General features: G+C 47.4%; 1 pseudogene; it reads right to left on the minus strand.

The window, feature by feature from the left end:
• Positions 1-7,101: 7,101 nt before the first annotated feature.
• On the minus strand, positions 7,102-15,249 carry LOC136465270 (uncharacterized; annotated as a pseudogene).
• Positions 15,250-16,059: the final 810 nt, after the last annotated feature.

The following is a 16,059-nucleotide window of genomic DNA, read 5'->3' on the forward strand; positions in this document are numbered from 1 at the left end:
AATTCCATCTTACCAGGAGACGATGTCTATATTGTGGCCCAATAGGCCATGCAAGTTTATTATCTCCCATATGCGTGTCAAACCAAAAGGCATCTTAAGGGTTGGGATATTGTGCACAGGGTATCGCCACACGGTAAAGTGCCTGTCCCAAACGATGAAGATTACAACTTAGACCCAAACACATATGACGGAGAGTTCTTTCAAGAAGAGGGACTAGAAGGGAGGTTTGAGATAGACTTAACCAAAGCAATCGAAATGGAAGTAGACAATAAAACAGTTATTGAAGAGGACGTTGGAGATGAGGTGCAAAATGTGAAGGACTTACAAATGCTTGAGCGATTACATTTAGACAATGACAATGGCAACATTGCTCATTCGGATAGTGTTGATTATTTCGACATGATTGATAGTGATGATGAGACTTAGAATCTAGCTAATCCCGATCATGAAGATTATTTCTAATACATGTAATACTATGTTATTTTGTAATTACGTTTTGTTTATTTTGCATCTCTTTCTAAATACTTCTTGTTTATCTATGCTTATTGGTTTACTCTTTTTAATTGCAGACGATTGAACAAAGATGGTGGGCGGTGGGATGAGGAAGGTAGCATCCTTGTACCAAAGGACAAGGACCGCTGCATCAGGGGAGAGTAGGAGGAGCAGCCGTAGGAGGGAGCCGTCGCCTGCCACCCCGTCGCATGAGGAGGAGGAGGAGGAGCAGGTGCCCTAGGAGGAAGCCAAGGAGGCGCAGGAGGACGTGCAGGAGGACGAGGAGGAGGAGGCGACAGCAGGGGTTCCGCTTCCTTTAGTTCGTCGAGCATCTACTTGCGAGGTCCCGCGAGCCTCCCTCAGTGACCGATACCTCGTGAGAGACGCCCGCTGATTCGACCCAAGGGAGAAAAGTAAGTAACTTTAGATGTTATCACTACTTTATATGATATGTTAAAAATCAAAATAGAAACTAATAATTTTTCTTAATCACTTGGGCAGGAACTGGACGATTGTGGTGAGTGGAGGTGCTCACACACGCCAAGTCAATGGCATCCTCGGTCTTCTATGCAAGGAGCACTTCCTTAGCCTGGTTGAGTACGCCGGAGTGACAGGGCCGACCTACTCGTTTGACCACTATGCCACCGCCCCTGATGCTGTAGATCAGGCCCGTAGGGTATTCAACAACAAGGCGGAGTGGGTGAAGCAAGAGCTGTGGGTAAGTCTTCCTCGCACTACATTGCTCAATACATCGCATTCATTGGACATTCTTGAAATAATGAATGGATACATCATGTTTGTATGTAGGATTTCTTTAGATGCCAGGACGGACATGAGGCTAGGGCGGATGCGGTGGCTACCAAATGCTGCAAAAAACTCGTCGTGGACATGCATTACGAGGCGTGCATCCAGGCCGTCGTAACTTACCACGGGACCATCCTTGGAACGAAGGCCACCAAAAGGGACGCAAGAACCATGACGCTGACCCGAGACTAGTACCTGCAGGTAAATACAGAACATTAATACTGATTTCTTTTGATATTAAGTAGGCTTAATTTCATCTTCTGATATGTCATGTACTTGATGGCATGTAGATGATTCCTTATTGGTGCGCCGCGCATCCCCAGTGCTGGGTACAGATGGTGGACAAGTGGTGCTCATGCGAGTGGGAGAAGACGCACAACTTGTGTCGGGAGTGGTGTTTGATGATGCCAGGTGTAGCACACCATCAAGGCAGCCGCAGCCTCAGCAGATACGCAGAACCATAGGTACGCGAATTCATTTATTTATTCTAACGCTCAATTCTGCATGATTTCTAATCATCTTGTTGTTTTTCTCGCAATCGGCGTCACATGGTGGCCAGCCTTACTCCATCTTCAAGGCATTTGCTATGGCCCACAAGGGCAAGGCGACGTTCGCCGTCGACTACAACCTGGAGGATGGGCCCAAGACGTACAACAATGCGTCCGTCCACAACCGCCTCAGTGAGTACACATCGATGGCAAGGGAGGTCCATGGGCTAGAGTACGATCCGAGCACCGAGGACCTTGATGGAGAAGTTGTCATGAGGGTGGGAGGAGGCAAGAAGCATGGGTGGTACTGGATTGACGACGATGCAATCGACTCGGCCGCTACTCCCAGTCTCTCCCAGATTCGAGCAAGCAGCACGAGCACGAGCCCGGCCATACAACCTCGGCAGAAAACTTCACACCACCGGGTGGAGGCACTCGAGGTTATTCCTAGTTTATTCGTCGTTCATTATTTTTTCATACCTTTCCTTTGCATTATTGTAACATTGGGGTGAATATATTGTAGGCCCAGCTGGAACAAGAGAGGAGGATACAAGAGCAGATGCAGGCGAAGATGGAGAGGGTGGAGGCCGAGCGGGAGGCTGAGCAGCGGAGGATGGCGGAGATTCTTCAGTACATGCAAAGGCTTGGTGCCGCTATGGGTGTAGTTCCGCCACCTTCACTATTCGCTCCATCTCCACCTCCTCACTATTCTACTCCTATGAGTATAAATGTTTTAGTTTGTATGTTCATGCTTACGGTCAAACCTAGTGGAGTATGAAAGTTTTATTCATGTATGGTATATATTTATCTTGTCTCACACATGCAATCTCTTCTCCTTTGTGTAGAATCAATCGGCGGCATCGAACGATCCTCATGCTTCAGCGAATCCTTCACCAAATCAGTCTCATTGGCCATCTTCGTGATGATACTTGTGGTTGTTAATGGTACTTCTATTTGCAATTGTGGTTGTAGATGATGGAGCACTTAGATTACTTGTGAACTTATTTGTGATATATTATGAGACATGTGACGTTTGTGATATATATGTGATGTTTGTGATATATATGTGTTATTGATGATATATATGTGATTTTGGTGATGTTTGTTATATATATCTTCTATTTGTTTGGATGGGATGTAAAAAACAAATGAAAAAGACTGTTTTCAGTCACTTTGCCGAGTGCAATGGCCATGACACTCGGCAAAGTGACTACCTGGGAACATGCTTTGCCGAGTGCAAAGACCATTGCACTAGGTAAACATCACAGATTTGTCGAGTGCCATGGGCCAGGCACTCGGCAAAGGTCGCCTGTTTGCCGAGTGTCTTGACAGGACACTCGGCAAATAGGCTACCTTTGCCGAGTGTCTGGCCGGTGGCACTCGGCACAGTGGCCACCTTTGCCGAGCATCTGAGTCAACTGCGCTCGACAAAGCGGCGACCTTTGCTGAGTGCTTGACCTTGACACTCGGTAAAGCCGCCGTCATGGTGGCGCTCGCCGTCACGACGACTTTTCTTTGCCGAGTGTCAGATTAGCACTCGGCAAAGGCTTTGCTGAGTGCCCGATAAAGTACACTCGGCAAAGAGGTCTTTGCCGATAAACTGTTTATCAAGCGTCCTTTGTCGAGTGTAACACTCAGCAAATGTTTTGTCGAGTTTATATCGGCCTTTGCCGAGTGCCTGAGGCACTCGGCAAAGAAGCTGAATCCGGTAATGGATATAGAGCGTTTAAATTCACTTAGCTAGATTGGCTGGCCTCATAGATGTGCACTCGGTTTGCTGGCTGAGTGCATAATTTTACTCGGTTTGGCTGGCTGCTGAGCTTAGTTGGCCAAGTGCATGAGTTCGATCGTTCGGCTTAGATGGCCGGCTGGTGCATATGTGCTAATGGCAAGGGTGTCAACCTATAAACATAAAGGGTCATATCGCCGATGGAGTTAAATCGCACAAAAAAAGATTAATCTACTATCCTTTTACCCTCGTTCTCTTATATTTTCCAAACCCAGGTTGCGCTATCCATCCTTCGCAAGCGCGATAGGGATCCTTTGATTTGCTGGTTTATTTGCTCGTAAACCTAGACATCCCTCGCCCGAAGTGTGGCAGGCTTCCTTATCGTGGTGTATTTAACAATTATTAAGTAAGTAGAATCTGACAACCAGCCAGACCAATTTTCACAGTAAGTGTGGCGAGAAGCACCACTACGGGTTGCATGTGGCGTGCTCAGGTGTTTGGCGCCTTTCAACTACAGCGGCGGAGATTCGGAAGAGCAGGCCCTGCTTCTGGATGATGGAACTACATACAAAAATGTTGGGCGTGAATAGACTGAAGATGTATAGGCTCTCATAGATGCCCAAAGTAGTGGAATACTGGAATTAACACACACACACACACACACACACACACACACACACACACACACACATATATATATATAACTACTGCCATGTAGCTGGCTATAAAATAACTTATTCTGTAGCCACTTTGAGTTACGATAATTACTATGTTAATTTTTACGATATTATAGTAACTCCTTACTAAGTGATTTACTATAACGTTATGGTAAATATCCCCATGTGTTATAGTAACTCAACTATCATAAATATGTATTGATATTATCGTAAATTAGTATATAAAATTATCGTAAATGGAGGGAGAGTATATTCAGTAGCCAGCTACAAAATAAGTTATTCTGTAGCCACCTATATTTACGATAATTTTATATACTAATTTACGATAATGTCAATACATATTTACGATAGTTGGGTTACTATAACACATGTGGATATTTACCGTAACGTTATAGTAAACCACTTAGTAAGGAGTTACTATAATCTCGTAAATTAATATAGTAATTATCGTAACTCAAAGTGGCTACAAAATAAGTTATTTTGTAGCTAGCTAAGGGTAGTAGTTCTCTCTCTCTCTGTATATATCCTCTTCCTCGTCAGCCCACAAATGAGAGGGTGTAACGTACGCATCGTACGACGTCTATAGCACGTAACGGATTCTCCGAAAAATTAAGCTAGATTGCAGCCAATGCAGTTCACATCTAGCTCCATCGATGGCGAGATGCACAACGCCAAGTGCTGCAATATTTTTAACGCAAGTCAAGTCGCTGGAAACAATTATTTCCACACGTAAGCCTCAAGACTCAAGACTAACTAGAAGCAAGCACTGTGCAATTTAATGGTCTCCGCGTCAGCCCCCAACAGGCCAACACACGTCAATGCCATACATGAAGGCACGCACTAGCTATAAATAAGCCGTGTTGGCGGTGCCATAAGGCTGGCCAACAAGCCCCAAAAAAGAGTACTGTGACGAAACGGGTCGGATAAGAACGCATGGTTAATAAAGCAAGGATTAACATGATGCATGCGATTCTTGACCAGTAGCGACGATCGTCAAGGAATATTAGGCCTAAGCAACGCTAAAAAAATATAGCTTAGTGCCTTCGTTTCGGCTCTTCAGAACTAGCTTTTGCCTCGGTAGTCTTATAGAAGCAACAATATGTGCTCTCAAGACCACCAAGTCCTTAGTTCTGGACACACCATGGCTATGTCATGTCTGTGGGCTATCCACGGAACTATGAATTTGTTTGGTACAACTTATAAGCTAGCTGTGACAAAAAAATAAGGTCTTTTCTGGTCATGCTTCTCCCCACAACACAATCATTTGCTACCACAAAACAGAATATCCTCGAGAACCGAAAACCCTCAAAGAAAGCACCAAAACCACCAAGGAGATTATTCTTGAGTACCAACCCTCAAGGAGCAAGAGAAATTCAAATTGCCTTGAGGGCTGACTGCCACATCAGATTTTGAACAGAGTCAAGGAAATATAACAATCCTCAAGGACGTATGTTTTCTCGAGTGCAAAGAGAGCACCAAAACCACAGAAATTTATTCTTGAGTATCAACCCTCAAGGATGGCCGCCAAAGAGTACAAAGCAAGGAAAATTCAAACTACTTTGAGGGCTGATTCTTGAGTACCAACCCTCAAGGATGGCCTCCAAGAGTATAGAGAAAGAGAAATTCAAATTACCTTGAGAGCTGACCGCCACGTCAGATTTTGAACAGCGTCAAGAAATTGTAACACCCCTCAAGGATATATGTTTTCTCGAGGGCTGATGATGACACCCAAGGAAATATAATGCCCTAAGGATGTATATTTTCTTGAGTGCCAATGACACCCAAGGTATATATATACCTTGAGGGCCGATAACCCTCAAAGATATGTATAGGAAATAGAGAAATAATCACACATTTGTCGTAGCTGGAAATCGAACTCGCAACCTAAGATTTCGCATGAAACTCACTTCCCACTACACCACGAAGTCTTTTGTGACTAAGTGAATTTTTCTTTCTTTTTTGTATTCACTTTAGTGGATCTTGTAATGAAGATTAGAGACCCTAAACAATTTCAAATGAAAAAACTTTGAACTAATTTTTTTTATATCTCATCGAATACTACAACTTCGGTTTAGGTTGTATCTCCATCTGAGGTCATTTGAAAGATTCAAAAAATTTAAAGTTCAAAACTCTTAGAACTTAAAACATAGTTTGTGGACTTTAAATAATTTCAATGAAAAAGCCATCGAGTACTAGATTGTATATCTTTTCAGGCTCTGCAACTTTGATATAAACTTTGCCTCCATACGATATTAGTATGCATGCTAGCATTAAAACTAATTAGGCATCTCAAGCTAAGTGCCCATATGCATTCTCCCATGCATAACAACACAAAATTGTACCTTTTGTTGGATTAATGTACCAAGAAAAAATATATTTCATTTCACAAACATGTCAATAGAGCAGTTGTGTCTATAAAATGCAATGTCTAACTAACAAGCAGGGGCAAATCTAGGATAAATCGTCGCTGGGGTCGGACTATACTTAGAGCCATAACTATAGTTGACAATAATCTAACACCATACATAAAAAGAATAATATACTACAAATAGTAAGCATTCATACAGGGATAATGTGACAATAACATAATCCGACAAAAAAACTATTTACAAAAGTGGTTACCTCTTATAGTTTCACCCTGCGAGTACGAGCATCCATATTCTGAAAACAAACTATGATATCATCATTTGGAATTGCATCAAGAAATTCTTGCTCAATGAAGCAAATGACACAATCATTCATAAATCCATCGTCGATTCGGTTTCGTAGGTCCATCTTCACAATTTTCACTACTGAGAAACACCTTTCCACCGACGCCATCGCAATAGGAAGAACTAGCACAAGTTTGAGGAGCCGATATACCAAAGGAAAAGAAAGTTTTTTGTTTGTATCCACCAACAGTTTACCAACCTCAGAAATAGTGGCCACTTGGGCAAACATTGTCGATGTAAATATTAAGCTCAATAATAAGATCATCTAGGTCCCTTGGATCAAAATCATCAGGATATGCCTTAGCCAATTCCATCAAACTCTCAATTTTGAATGCATCAAAAGAATTCTCTGGACTAAAAGCAGCAATGTTGGTAAGCAATTCAGAATTTACCTCATTGAAACGGTCATTAAATTTTGCAAGCTGTAAATCAATAACTGGGTTCAAGCAATCATATTTGTAGTGTTGATAGTTGGTGCGGTTGGTCTTCTTCCTTGGTTTGTACTCTTGTTCCATGTCTAACTTTGGGATGCCATGTTCTTCACAAAAAGATAGCACAAAACTTAGTATGGAATCCCAACCATCATCTCTAATTTGCTGAAATGTCTATTTTGTTAATTGTAGCTCTGACATAACCTCTAAGATGTCTTTATCCTTCCTTTGTAAGGACAGTGACAAACAATTTGCATGTCCCAATATAAGCAACATTAACTGCAAGTGGAACACAAAGTCAAAATTCTTGAGATAGTCCATGAGACCACGGGCTTGACGTCTCTTGGCATCAGTGGGACCTTCTTTTTCAACATATTGGAGCACTTCAATAACATCAGGGAACAAACTGTTTATCCTTTGAAGAGTTTTATAATGAGAGGACCAACGAGTGTCACCGGCTCTTTGAAGTGATTGTTCTTGATTTAATCCCGTTCCAGTACTAAGTTGTCCACTGCCTATTGCTTTAGCAACTCTCTCTTGTTGACTTTCTCGAATCATATCCTTCCTTTTGCAAGAGGCTTTAGCAACATTAATCAATAGAGATACCATGTCAAAGAAATCAATAATATCATCATTCTTTTTAGCCACTACAACAATGACTAACTGTAATTGATGAGCAAAACAGTGAATATAATATGCAAAGCTATTTTCTCTCATGATTAAAGCTCCCAAACCTTTAAATTTGCCTCTCATGTTACTTGCTCCATCGTAGCCTTGGCCTAAACTTGCTTTATGCTCAATCCATACTTACCAAATAGACTATCAATGCTAGATTTGAGACATGAAGCCGAGGTCTCGCTCACGTGAACTATACAAATAAGTCTCTCTTTTATTAACCTACTCTTGTCCACATACCTCAAAACCACTGCCATTTGCTCCTTGCCAGAAACATCAGCCGACTCATCTACCAATAAACAAAACTCTCATTTTGCTTTGCCAAAAGCCGCACCAACTCTCAGAAATTTCCCTTATTTTTGGACGTTTCTGATTCATCGTGACCACGAAAAGCTAAACCTTGATGCAACAAGAATCGAACAGCATCAATAGAAGTATTCAATCTAATAAGATACTCCTTTTTATTGACATCTCTCTGGTTCTCGAGGGCATTGGCAATGGATCGATCAGGCTTCATCAAATTTGTACATCTTTTGACTGTTGTGTTATGAAAACTATTAGGTCGGGTACCTACATGATCTTGCAGCCTATCCAATTTGTTAAAGCCATCCCAACCATCTTTTGCAAATGCATCATTCCCACCTTGGCCCTCATTGCTACCCCTGAATAAATAGCAGTATAAACAAAAGCATTTATCCACCTTCTCACTATACTTAAACCAATCATATTTTGTGTACCATTCAGCTCTAAACCGACATGATGGCCTGCTATGATTTTCTGTGGATAATTAAAACCAGGTGGTGGTCTAAAAGGACCTCTAATCAAATACACCCTTCTTATCTCATTTTGTAGCTTTTCACCGATGTAATCTGAAAAATCTCCTTCTATCTGCTTGTTGGGGACCAATACTAGGGTACCCGAAGAGGAGGAGCTAATAACCATCAACGTTGATTCATTCGAGCGGTCAAGAGCGCGACTACACCTCTTGCTGGGCTCCGCCTCATCCGACCACCGAGGCCATGGGCTCCGCCTCATCCGACCTCGAGGGTTGGCTCCACCTCAGAGGACACTGAGGCCGTGGGCTCCACCTCACCCGACCCCTGAGGGTTGGCTCTGCCTCGGCTGACTCTCGAGGATGAGGTTTCCACCTTGTCTAACCCCGGGCGTGGGTTCTGACTCTGAGGATGAGGTTTCTGCCTCATCCGACCCTAAGGCGTGGGCTCCGACTCCTTTGACCCCAAGGCACGGGCTCTGACTCGTCTAGTCCCACGGGGAGGGCTCCGCCTCGTCCGACCCCTAAGGGTAGGATTCGGTCTCGCCTAGCCCCCAGGGCGAGATTTCCACCTCGCCCATTCCCTAGGGTTGGATTTGCTACCAGACAAAAGCAGTGGCCCTAGGGTGGTACCCAAACCGCTTCAAGCACTACAGCATGGAGGCGCACGCCCGGGAGCACATCTCAGGCGTGTCCTAATACGACTGGCGGTCGCATCAGGCCATGCTGGGAGACTCACGTCGCCCATCGCATCAATAGGCTAGCACTGTGCTGCCAACTCCTTACCTGACCACCGTCCAATGCTAGTCGACTAGTGTCAGTTGACTGGCACTGTACCGCTAACCCCCCATATAGCCTCTGTCAAAGGACTCTTTGACCATTCTATCCGCTCGGATAGGATGGAAGACAAGAATGGCGCACGATGCCTGCACATATGCTACAGCATCCAATAGGACCCTGGTGCAATGCCACTGCCACTACGATCTATAGGGTCAGTGGGACCAATGCGAAGAGGAGGACGGCACACCCCCGAGAGCCTTATTTCTCTTTCCTTTTTCCCTCTTCCCTTCTCTCGGTCTCTAGTATCCTGTTCTCACCCCTTGGTCTATAAAAGGGAAGGCAGGGCACCATTCAGAGAGGGAGATCGATCGACCAATAGATCGAGCAGTAGAAGCATCGAGCAATCGAACCATAGAGACTTGGAAGCTCCTTCCTCTCTCGCCAGTTTGTACCCCCCTACTACAAACTCAGTGCTGGTAACACGAGCAGCCCGAAACTAGATGTAGGGACATTCGGCCCGAACCAGTATAATCCTTGTGTCCTCTTAGCACACCATCCAGGTCAGACGCACAATATACAAATTTAGTAGTCGGCTGTTCAAAACACTGACTGTTGCTGCGTAAGGTAGGGGCCCTTTGCGGGTCACGTTGACACCACTAGGCCATGGATGGCTAGCCACGGTGCGAGCTAGGCCGTAGGCATGCATATGCATTTTGGGAGCCTAGACTTCATCGTCTCCACGAAGGGAGAACTAACACGGGATAACGGCCCCGCCACATCACCTTAGGCCATCAGTCTCGATGCGGTCATCAAGACCCTCGGGGAGCTACGGCTGCACACCCCAGGAACCCACGCTCCCGAGAGTGACATACGTCCGTCCGCCACGAACAACGAGTTGATGGGAATGATGGATTACGTTTCAGAGTCCTTCTACGACCTGATCGAGGAAGGCTCTGAGACCGTCTCCGATTCCAACTCCGGCGGGGGGAGCCACCACCCCTCGCACGAGTGCTTCGTGGCGGAAATCCACAATGTGCATGATGAAGGTGTCCACGGTGGGGAAGCCACTCCCCCGAATGGCTAGGACAACAAGGCTGAGGGGGACGCAAGGGCCCCACATGTGGAGCAGCTATGGGCATGGTAGAAGGAGCTCGAGGACATGCGGCTCTAGCTGGAGCAGGAGCAAGCGAAGCTCGAGCGCGAGATCACTCACCGCGTGGATGGTGGGCACGCACGTGCCATGGCTCGCGACGTACATAGAAGGATCATCAAGGACGACGATGGCCTCCCACACTTCACCCGTGCTAGTCAGAACATAGCCACTGCGACGGCTATGATCTGAGGCATGCCAGAGCCCACGATGCCCGATGAGCGCCGAGCTCATCAGGAGATACGCACATTGCCCGAGCGAGCAGCGTTGCAGCAGGCAGACAGCTCGATGTCTCGGCGACATGAGCTCGATGCTAGCCAGCACGCGTCCTTAGGACGTCACGCCAGGGACGTATCCATCCACCAAGCACCATCACCATAGGGTGGCAGAGGGTCTACCATGGCCCTGATCCAAGGGTGTCTTGGCCATGACCATGACGCTCGGCTCACCCTAAACTCCCGAAGGTGTGCATAGGGTGACAGAGAGGAGGTAGCTGACCGTGGCTACCACCCTCACCGTGGTGGGCGCTACGACCACGAGGAGGACTAGAGTCATAGCCCCAAACCAATGGGGCCCTAGGCTTTCCGTTGGCATATCCTCAAGGCGACACTCCTACCCTGATACCGCCTGCCAACTAACATCCTAAAATACTCTAGGGAAATAAACCCTAGCTTGTGGCTCAAGTACTACCGGCTCACCTACCAGGCCAGCAGTGCGGTAAGTGATGACTTTGTCATCCGTAATCTCCCCCTGTTCCTGGCTGACTCGGCGCTAACATGGCTAGAGCACCTTCCACCCAACTATGTTTAGAGTTGGGCGGACCTGAAAAAAATCTTCATGGGGAACTTCCAGGGCACTTACGTGCTCCCTGGGAACCTCTGGGACTTGAAGAACTATCGACAGAAGTCAGGAGAGACTCTCCATGAGTACATCCAACGCTTCTCCTGATAGTACAATGAGCTCCCCAATGTCGCCAATGCCAACATCATCAGAGCCTTCCTATCAAGGACCACCTGCTAGTCCCTGGTCCATGAGTTGGGACATAAGGGCCCACAGACTACCAAGGAACTCCTCGACATCGTGACTAGCCATGCTTCCAGCGAGGAGGCGCTTGGAGCAATTTTTGATCATTCCAGAGGCTAGGCGAAGTGAGATGAGGATGCCGATGAAGGCCCCTCTGACCGTTTGAATAAGAAGAAGAACTGAAAAGGGCGTGGGGGCTCGCTCATGGCTGCCACTGAGCGAAAAGCCGATCGAGCGCCGGCCAATGTTTTCCTAAATGCTAAACGGTAAACAGTCGGTCACCTACTGTTTAGCCATTATTCGGGCAAAACGTCCCATTAAACGGGCTAAACGGCCAATTAAACGGGGTAAATGGGTGATTAAACGGAAATAGCGCACCACTGTGTAGCGTTTACACGGTGTGTAAACGGGCTAAACGACCGTTTAGGCAAACAGTGGTACTGGCCAAGGGCACCCCCGATCACTTTGATAAGCTACTCAAGGGGCCATGCCCAAACCACGCCTTCCCCGTCAAACACATGTACAAGGACTGCTCCCTCATGAAGTGTTTCTTCACCGGCGGCTCTAAGAAATGGGAGTAGAAGAAGAAGCCCAAGGCAGAAGCCGACGATGCTGGAGAGAAGGATGGCGGCTTTCCATCATTGAATGGCTACCTCATGATCTTCAGTGGGCCGGAGGCATATGGCTCCAAGCGCCGACAGAAGCTCACGCGTCGAGAGGTATATGAAGCCGAGCCCACCATGGCCACTTTCCTCAAATGGTCAGGGTCTCCCATAACATTTGATCGATCTGACCACCCAGATAGCATCACACAACCAGGCAGGCACCCGCTCATGGTTGGCCCTATCATCGGCATAAAGTGGCTCACCAAGGTATTGATGGATAGGGGCAGTGACCTCAACATCATGTATGCAGAAACGCTTGATGCCATGGGCGTCGACCGATCGCATATCCGGCCGACCAGGGCACCCTTCCACAGCATCATGCCGAGAAAGCAGGCCATACCGATTAGGCAGATCGACCTACCCATCACCTTCAGGAATCCATCCAACTATAGGACAGAGACCCTCACCTTCGAGGTAGTCGGGTTCCTTCCGGTCTACCATGCCATTTTGGGGTGACCGTGTTACACGAAGTTCATGGCCGTCCCCAACTAAACCTACCTCAAACTCAAGATGCCAGGCCCGCGTGGGGTCATCACCATCAGCACATCTTTCTAGAGGGCCTATGAGTGTGAGGTCAAGAGCTGCGAGCTCACTTCGGCAACCCTCGCTTCAGAGGAGCTTGCAGCCATCAAGAACGACATCGCTGAAGGAGCGCCCAACATGAAGTGGGTAGTCGGATCCTTTGAGCCTATGGAGAACATCAAGGAGTTCCTCGATGACCCTAACAACTCCACCGACAAGACGGTGCACATCAGCACTGCCCTCTCCCCCAAGTAGGAAGGCGTGCTCATCGACTTCCTCTGCGCCAATTGAGACATCTTTGCGTGGAAACCGTCAGATATGCCAGGAATTCTGAGGGAAGTCACCGAGCATGCCTTGAAGATCAGGCCAGGTTCTAGGCCAGTCAAACAACGCCTGTGCCACTTCAACGAGGAGAAGTGGAGGCTCATCGGCGAGGAAATTGCTAAGCTCTTTGCGGCCAATTTCATCAAGTATAGCACCCAGAGTGGTTGTCCAATCATATTATTGTAAAAAAGAAAAGTGGGAAATGGAGAATGTGTGTTGACTACACGAGCCTCAATAAGGCATGCTCGAAGGATTTGTTTCCTTTGCCACACATAGATCAGGTAGTTGACTTGACATTGGGGTGCGAAACCCTATGCTTCCTTGATGCATACTCTAGGTATCATCAGATCATGATGAAAGAGTCTGACCAGCTCACGACCTCTTTCATCACCCCGTTCAGATTGTTCTGCTATGTTACGATGCCATTCGGACTCAAGAACACCGGGGTGACATACCAGCGTTGCATGACCAAATGCTTTGGAGACCTCATCGGGCGGACCATTGAGGCTTACATGGACGGCATCATAGTCAAGTCCAAGCAGACCGACCAGCTTGTGGCTGACCTAGAGCAGACCTCAGGAAGCTCTAGGAGAACAACATCAAGCTTAACCCCGAGAAATGCGTCTTTGGGGTCCGAAGGGGCATGCTACTTGGATTCATCATCTCCGAGCGTGGCATCAAAGCCAACCTAGTAAAAATCTCAACCATCACAAAGATGGGCCCGATTCCAAACCTGAAGGGAGCTTGGGAGGTTACTAGGTGCCTCGCAGTGCTTAGTCGCTTCATTTTGCACCTCGGTGAATGGGGGCTCCCCCTTTACTGGCTCCTAAAGAAAACCGACCGATTCACATGGACGCCTGAGGCTCAGGAGGCGCTTGACAAGATCAAAGTGCTCCCAACAAAGGCCCCAATTCTGGTCCCGCTGGCTGAGGGAGAGCCACTCCTACTCTATGTCGTTGCTACGACTCAGGTGGTAAGCGCCGCCTTAGTTGTAGAACGGGGAGAAGAGGGAATGCCCTCAAGGTACAACACCCCGTGTACTTCGTTAGCGAAGTCTTGTCCAACTCTAAGACATGCTACCCCTAGATCCAAAAGCTCCTATATGCCATCTTGATCACCAAGAGAAAGCTGTGCCACTACTTCGACTCACACTAGGTGACCATCATGTCATCTTTCCCCCTTGGTGAGGTTATCTAGAACCAGGAGGCCATAGGGAGAATCACGAAATGGGTGCTCAAGCTGATGGATTAGGGCGTCATGTACACCACACGAACGACCATCAAGTCTTAGGTACTGGTTGACTTTGTGGCTGAATGGACCGAGATCTAGTTGCCACCATCGGCCATCGATCAGGAGTACTGGACGATGTACTTTGATAGATCACTGATGTAGAATGGTGCCGAGGTCGAGCTAGTTTTTGTTTCCCCCCTCGGGTGCGCATGTGGTATGCAATTCTCATCCACTTCTTGATTTCAAATAATGTGGCTAAGTACGAGGCACTCGTCAATGGCTTGCGCATCGCCATTGAGTTGGGCATCCGATGGCTTGACGTCTGAGGCGACTCACCACTGGTCATCGACCAGGTCATGAAGGAGTCAAGCTGCCACAATGCCAAGATGGCTGTGTATTGTCATGTGGTCCGATAGTTGGAGGACAAGTTCAACAGCCTCGAGCTCAACCGTATCCTGAGGTGGCTCAATGAAGCAGCCGACATGTTAGCAAAGATGGCATCAAGCCAAGAGCCGGTCCCCACCGACATCTTTGCTAGCGACCTACACAAGCCCTCGGTCTGATACGAGGAACCAAAACAGACCGACAATGAGCCGCTAGTTCTGGGCTCAGGGGCTAACCGACCCTTAGTTCCATCTGACCCCGAGGTCATGGAACTCATCAAAGAGCTAGTGGTAGAGCCTGACCCTCCGACCGACTAGAGAACACCTTATCTCAATTGCCTCCTCCACGAGGTGCTCCCTACTGACAAGATGGAGGTCCGACGGCTCGCGCATCGCGCCAAATCCTTCATCATCATCAAAGGGGAGCTCTACAAGCATAGCCACACTGGAATCCTACAGCGTTGCATCCCCACCGAGCAGGAGAAGGACCTACTAGAAGACATCCATGGAGGGGTCTGTGGACATCACACTGCACCTAGAACCTTGGTCAAAAATGCATTCCGGTAAGGTTTCTACTGGCCAACCGTGGTGGCCGACGCCGAGCAGATCGTACGCACCTGCAAAGGATGCCAGTACTATGCTTGGCAAACTCACCTATCGTCCAAAGCGCTCCAAATGATCCCCATCATGTGGCTATTCGTGGTCTAGGGGCTCAACCTAGTAGGGCCCCTTAAGAGGGCGCCCGGGGCTTTATGCACTAATTTATCACCGTGGACAAGTTCACGAAGTGGATAGAGTCTCAGCCGATCACCATGATCAAATTCGAGCAGGTCGTGTTGTTCTTCACGGACATCATCCACCGATTTGGGGTCCCAAACTCCATCATAAAAGACAATGGCACACTATTCATGAGGAAGAAATTCCTTTGGTTCTACGATGACCACCACATCTGCATTGATAGGGCTGCCATAGTGCACCCCTGCATGAACGAGCAAGTTGAGCGCACGAACGGCATGGTCCTCCAAGGCCTCAAGCCCAGGATCTTCAACCGGCTCAACAAAGCCGGTGGACGGTGGGTCATGGAGCTCCCCTCGATACTTTGGAGCCTAAGGACGTCCAGCAGCTGGGCAACCGGTTACATGTCATTTTTCATGGTGTATGGCTCCAAAGCCATCCTCCCGACCAGCCTCAACTACGGAGTGC

This window comes from Miscanthus floridulus, chromosome 7 (genome assembly GCF_019320115.1).
Source record: "Miscanthus floridulus cultivar M001 chromosome 7, ASM1932011v1, whole genome shotgun sequence".
NCBI classification, from domain to species: Eukaryota; Viridiplantae; Streptophyta; class Magnoliopsida; order Poales; family Poaceae; genus Miscanthus; species Miscanthus floridulus.